Consider the following 7,541-nt stretch of genomic DNA (forward strand, 5'->3'; position numbering starts at 1 on the left):
AGATAGATAGATAGATAGATAGATAGATAGATAGATAGATAGATAGACAGACAGACAGATAGATGATAGATAGATAGATAGATAGATAGATAGATAGATAGATAGATAGATAGATAGATAGATAGATAGACAGATAGATAGATGATAGATGGATGGATGGATGGGTGGATGGATGGATGGATGGATGGATGGATGGACGGATGGACGGACAGACATAGATATCTGATAGATCTTTCTCTATATAACCCTGTTATAAAATAAAATTAGATATTACAGCCCAATCTGGTTTGGATCCTGTCCTAGGGAAAACAAGAGGACATGTTTAACATAGTTCTATGTCAAGGCAGCCACCGTACATGGGAAATAGCCCTGCTTTGGCTATGGAAGAACTTGGGTCCTAGTTCTGACCAGTTGCTAAACCTGTAGACCTTAAGCAAGGCCCTTCTCCTTTTGGAGCTATAGTTGGCTCATATGTAAAACAAAGGACTCAGATGCTCTCTAAGTTTCCTTCCTAAAATCCTTTGATCTTATCTTTTTAATTGTAAGACTGGATTCTGCAGATAATTTATGTAGTGCCTGAAGCAGGACTGGAGGCATTTGTAGTGATTTGATTTTGTCTAGTTCTGTCCTTCTCCCTTTCAAGGGCCTCCCTATCAAAATATCCGTCCTTTGCCTTAGGACAAACTATTTACTTATTAATTCCTGGGAAGATGTTATAAGAGTGCTAATGGGTTAATGTTTCCATCCTAATGGGGTTTCTCCTAGACAAAGCCTTAGCCCAAAGGAGAAAATGAGATAAAATAGAAAGTAGCCTAGACTTCTATTGCCCTGCTACTTACTACCTATATAGCCTTGGGTAAGTCAATTGAGTTGTCTTGTCTTCAATTTCCACCTCTGTAAAATGAAGAAGTTGGACTGGGGGTTTTATATCTTCTCTGTGTGTCCATCATGGGTCTCTTTGGCAGTCTGTGAAGCCTCTGGACCTCTTCACATAATATTTTTAAATATATAAAATACATCACCTTACAAAAGAAAATCAGTCATGTGAAATACACTTATCAAAATATTTCAAAAGAAAAACAAGTTCACGGACCCCAAATTAAGAACTCCTAGATGGCATGATCTCTTAGTTACCTTCCAACTACCTACTAATAATTCTATTAACTTATATTTGAGACTGAGTAAATCAAACTTTCAGGTAGATTTTTAGAGTTGTTGTTATGGGGTTTATGACTGACTCTTCTCTAATATTGTTCACTGTATATAGTTATCCCTTCCACATCTCAGGGATTAGGGACACAGAGCACCCACAGTCTGGACATTCCACATAAAATTTTTTGACCCTCTGTGCCACAAGAGAAGTATGAATTATTATGGTATTAATGTGGAAAGTATTCGATACTGTGTGTGTAATACATTTCTGAATTTCTAAACTTTTTCTGTGTTGTCTACTGGCCTTTGCATGTCATTGGTAACTTTTGCAAAACTCCCCCCAAATTCCCATTTAATTTCTTATGCCAATCTGAGATATAGTGAAACTGCAATGGGGAAAGTCATGATGTAGAAGGGATAACTGTACTTGAATCTGGGGAGTTGGTCTGAGGTTTTTGTTGCTGTTCAGTCATTTCAGTCATGTCTAACTCTTCATGACCCATTTGGAGTTTTCTTGGCAAAGATACTGGAGTGGTTTGCCATTTCCTTCTCTAGCTCATTTTAAAGATGAGGAAATTGAGGCAAACAGGGTTAAGTGAGCTTCTCAGAGTCACATAGTTATGTAAGTGTTTGGGGCCAGATTTGAACTTAGGTCCTTCTGACTCCAGGCCAACTGCTTAATTCACTGTACCACCTTGCAAAGTAAACCAGGTAGAGCCAGGCAAAGATATTTCCAGATCTCTTGGGTAGAGGCATGTAATGATCCAAGAGAAATGGGAAAATCCTGGAATTAGTACTAGAACTCTTTGAACCTTGGGAATCATACTTCTTGAGCATGTGTATATACACACATAGATAGATAGATAGATAGATAGATAGATAGATAGATAGATAGATAGATAGATAGATAGATAGATGATAGATAGATAGAGATAGATAGGTAAATATGTATTGTAAATATGAAGATATATATGTATGCACATGTGTATATATTATATAAACATATCCATCGTATATACAAATACATACATGTATATGTATGCAGATATTTAATATTAGGCCATTCTAAGTTACAATGAGTAATTATGTCCCTTGGTAGAGGCTAAATTATAAGTGATCTATTTGTTGGGTGTGTATCTCATAAAAGGTAGAATTCCTCAATGGATAAGGTCAAAAGGTATGAACACGCAGTTCTAAAAAGAATAAAAAACTATTAACAACTTATATGAAAGATTGTTCTAAACTAATAACAAAAGAAACATATATCAAAGCAGCTCTGAGATTTTACATCATACTTAGCAAATTGGCAAAGATAACAAAAGATGGGAAAAGATAATGTGAGAGGGATTATGAAAAGATGTACTTAGTACAGAGCTGGTTGAGCTCTGAATTGGTCTAATCACTCTTGAAAGCTATTTGGAATAATGCTAAGAAAATGACTAAAATATCTCTACCTTGTGGTCCAGAGATTCTACTGGAATCCGTATTTCCTGTGGAGATCAAGGATAGAAAGATCCCGTATTTACCAAAATATTTACATCAGCACTTTTTCTAGTAACAACAAAATAGAAACTAAGAGGATGATCATTGATTGAACCTTACTGTGCTGTATAAAACACTAAGTATGAAGAATACAGAGAAGTCTGAGAAGATTTCTATAAATTGACATAAAACGAAGTAAAGAGAATCTGGAAAATAATGTACACAATGACAGTGGAAATGGAAAAAATAACAACACATTAAACAACAACAACACTGAGGGTAAAAGCTGTGAAGTTATAATGACTAAGGAATAAAGAATTAAAGAATATACAAATATCATAACATATGAATAATGCAGAAAAGAAAGACCGTGGGTTTGGAATGTTGTACAAGCTGTCAGACTCAGTTAATGAGTCGGTTAGTTTTACTGAATTGTTTCCTCTTTTAATTTTTATTATAAAGAATGATTCTCTATAAGTAGTGTGGAGGGATATATTGGGAAATGTAGGTGAAGTGAAAACAAAAGATATTTTTAAAAATTTTAATAGCATTTAAAGCCTATCACCACCTCCACCCTCTTGGCTCTTCTCCTAGTGTGGCTGTGCTGGCTTAGTGTAGGTAGAAATTGCCATAACAGGAAGCCTAGTTCTCCTGCTGCTATAGGTCCTTGGATCCCTTCCAATAAAGCAGGGAGGAGGCGTGGAATAGTGACTCAGTTTAAGGAGCACAGCCACAGATTCTATGAGAAATACTCACTGGCAACATGGCACAAAGATACTATGGTCTTAGGGGAAAGAGTATTGGATTTGGAATTTGGATTCAAACCCAAATGTTGTCTCCTAGTGACACTGGATTAGATACTTCCCTTCTCTTTTCTCATCTATAAAATGACAAGATTAGATAAGACAACCTTTCAGGTACCTTGAAGCTCTAAATCTATGTCCTATAATTAGAGGGCCAGCCACCTGAATGATCTGTCAGAAGCTACTACATGGCAGTGCTATGATTTCATGTGGGTAAGGAACTTCCCTGCATAAAGGTACCAACACAAATGAAAATCCATCTTTGATTTTGGAGGTAAATCTTAGGAGTTGACTGAGGTTAAATGATTTTTTTCAGAATCAGTCAGTTAGCAAACATATAAGTGCTTACTAGTCCCAAGTATTATGCTAAGTGCTACACATATAAATACAAACAAAAAAAAATATCTCTACCCTCAAGGAGCCTAATTCTGGTGGGAGAAGACAGCACATAAAGGGGAGTTGAAGCCACCTGTAATGGCACACACCTGGAATGTTTGCTACCTGAGAGGCTGAGGTTGGGGATCCTCCTGAGCATGGGAATTCTGAATTGCAGCAGAGGTAAAGGTAATGATTGATTGTCCACACTAAGCTTAGTATTAATATGGCAAGCTCCTAGGAGGGAAAAGGAACACCATGTTGCCTATGGAAGGGTGAACTATATTGGAGATGGAGTAGGTCAAAACTCGTAAGATCAGGCTGTGAGTAGCTCCTACACTTCCAGCCTAGATACAATGGAGAAATAAAATCTTAAATTAAAAAAAAAAAGGTGGAGGGGGGAGGAAATGGAGTTTAAAAGTGTATGTGGAAGGTAGCCACACAGTGCAAGGTGGGAAAGTCCAGAGTCATGAGCAGAGTCAGGAGAGAAGTGAGTGGTGGCTGGCCTGGGCACTTCCTCAAATGGAGGTTTTGGGCAGAAAATCATGAGTAGGAGGAGGGAGCAAACAATAGGGGTGAGAAAGCCAGTGGGACCAAGGTAGGAAAGTGGCAGGAGCGTAGCCAAGTCACACTGATAAACGTCAGAGGCGAGATTGGAAATTAGATCTTGGTTATTCTAAGCCCAGCACTCTCTCCATTATGCCAAGCTTCCTCTATCTATAATTATAACTAACATTTATATAGTTTAAGGTTTGCAAAGTACTTCCCATGCATTCTCATACAATCACCACAAGCTTTTAACCAGTTAAAAAAAAGGTAAGTATAAGAAATAAAAGAAGTATAAGAAATAAGAAATAATAGCTGTACCAGCACAAATTGGTCAGTTTGGGTCCTTGAAAGCTCTGCACTCTGAACATGCTACCAATCTAAATACAATACTTAGACAGTTTAAGTTGTCTATCAAGGATTCTAAAAAGCTGGATTTGATTTCCTACCATTAGTCAGAAAACTGTTTTGCTTGGGTTTCCTTTTCTTCTCTTGCTTTTAGGCTAAATGCTTCAGCCAGTACTTTAAGGAACTCTGATCTCATTAGTATGGGGCCTCTCTCCTCTGATATAGCCCTTCTTCAGCTCAGTCCACCAGTCTTCTCAGGGCTGCTGTGTTTAAAAAATAAAAATCAGCCTTCTGCCATCAACTTTGCAGCTAGATGGCACAGTGAATAAAGCCCTGAATTTGGAGACAAGAAGATCTCAGTCCAAATCTGCCTTCAGATACTTTCTAGCTGTGTGACCGTTGGCAAGTTAACTTACCCTCCGTAGGTCTCAGTTTCTTTACCTATAAAAATGGGAATAATAATAGCATCTGCATCTCAAGAGTTGTTTTAAGCATCAAAGTGCTTATTTACAAAGTGCTTTTTTTTTTTCTTTTTTTGGAGGGCAATTGGAGTTAAGTAACTTGCCCAAGGTTACACAGCTAGTTTTTTTGTGTGGGTGTTAAATGTCTGAGGCCAGAATGGAACTCGGGTCCTCCTGACTCCGGGGCCAGCGCTTTACTCACTGTGACACCTAGCCACCCCTAACAGTTCTTTTTTTTTTTTTCCTAATTTTTATTTTTTTGCTTTTTGGAGGGCAATTGGCGTTAAGTGACTTGCCCAAGGTCACACGGCTAGTTTTTTGTATTGTGTCTGAAGCTGGATTTGAACTCAGGTCCTCCTGATTCCAGGGTCAGTGCTCTATTCACTGTGCCAATTATCCACCCTTCAAAGTGCTTTCTTTATCAACCTTAAAGCACCATATTAATTTTAGCTATTAATGAAACTCTTCAAATTGAGTGGCAGGAATTCTGGGATCATCACATTCATCCTCAAATCCTTTCCAGTTTGACAACAGGGTCACCTCTACAACACAATGGGGCATCAGGATAGGACTTCCCACTGCTTCCTTTAACTCTTTCTTGATCTCTCTTAGCAAAGGACTTGGCCTCATATGTCACTGGAAAAATTGAGGCCATCTGTCACGAGATTCTTCTCCCCAATTCTACACTTCAAATTATCTCAACATTATCCACCCACTATTTTCTCCTTTTCTCCAATATCTTAGAAAGAAGTGGTCTTTCTTCTTGCCAATCAAGACCCTCAACTTATGCCATTGGTTCTCTTCTCCTCTACCTTCCTCCAAGAGCTTACCACTCAAATCATTCCTTCTCTGCTAATTTTCAACCTCTTCTTACCTTCTGACTCCTTCCTTGCTACCTATGAACATACTCAAATATCTCATATGGTTGAAAGCCTTCACTTAACTTTATCTTGACCTCAAACTATTTTTTTACACCTCTCTAAACTTTCACAAGCTAACTCCTAGAAAAACCTGTCTACACCTTTTCACCTCTCCATTCACTTTTCAACCCCATGAACTCTAATTTCTTTTCCCACCTTCTGCCTTAAACTATTCTTTCCAGTGTCACTAAAGATCTCTTCAACATGAAATACAATGGTATTTCCTTGATATTCATCTTTCCATATCCTTTTGTCTACATTTGTCACTGTTGACAACACTTTTCATCTGGACGCTCTATCCTACTCAAGTTTTCCTGAAATCATTCTGTTTTGACTTCCTTTCCAAATGTCTAAGTCAAATTCAAATATCCTTTTCAGGATACTCAATCATGTCTGCCCATCCTTATGTACTGAACCCACTTTTCTTTTCTATACTCTGTCTAAGTGATCTCCTCAGTTTCCATGGGTTCAACTCTCCTCTCTGTGTAGATGACTTCTAAATCTATGTGTTCAACTTTCCTCGTTCTCCTTAGCTTAATCTCCCATCTCCAAGTGCCTGCTGGACATCTGTACCTGGATATCCATCCCATAGGTATCTCAAGCTCATCATATCTTTCTAGGCTGATTTCACACGACTCTCTCTGATCTATGCTATTTTCCATCCATCCAGGGCTACTTGCTGTTCCCCACACATAATTCTCCATCTTCCACCTTCCTGCCTTTACATAGTTGGTTTCCCATGTCTGGAATGCTCTTTTTCCTCACTTCCACTACTTAGATCCTCTAGATCTTTTGGGGAATCAGTTCAAATGTCATCTCTTTCAAGAGACCTTTCCTGTTTCCCTCCTGGAATTACTTGGGATTATTTTGAATATATCTTATATTTACTTACCTACACATGTATCTTCCTAGTAGAATGTAAAGTCCTTGGAGACAGGGAGCTTCATTTTTATCTTTGTATCTCTAGCACCTGGCACAGTTCCTGAAACATATTATGCACTTAATAAAGGCTTATTGGCTGATTTGTGATGGTTTAGGTTAAATTAAGATATTGAGATATTGAACATAATATCTAAATGGACCAGTTCTTATTGGTTTTTAAGTCATTTCAGTCATGTCCAACTCTTCATGACCCAGTTTGAGGTTTTCTTCACAAAGATACTGGGGTGTTTTGCCATTTCCTTCTCCACTGCATTTTATAGATAAGGAAACTGAAGCAAACAGGGTTAAGTGACTTGCTCAGGGTCACATAGCTGGTAAATGTCTGGGGCTGGATTTGAACTCATAAAGATGAATCTTTCTGTGCATACCCTTTGACCCAGCAATACCACTTCTGGGGCTATATCCCAAAGAGATCATGGAAGTGGGAAAAGAACAAAAATATTTATAGCAGCTCTTTTTGTGGTGGCAAAGAATTGGAAATCAAGGGGATGCCCATCAATTGGAGAATGACT

This window comes from Petaurus breviceps, unplaced genomic scaffold (genome assembly GCF_028583685.1).
Source record: "Petaurus breviceps papuanus isolate PSGF00001 unplaced genomic scaffold, PetGlider_PUasm1.0 90822, whole genome shotgun sequence".
Lineage (NCBI taxonomy): Eukaryota > Metazoa > Chordata > Mammalia > Diprotodontia > Petauridae > Petaurus > Petaurus breviceps.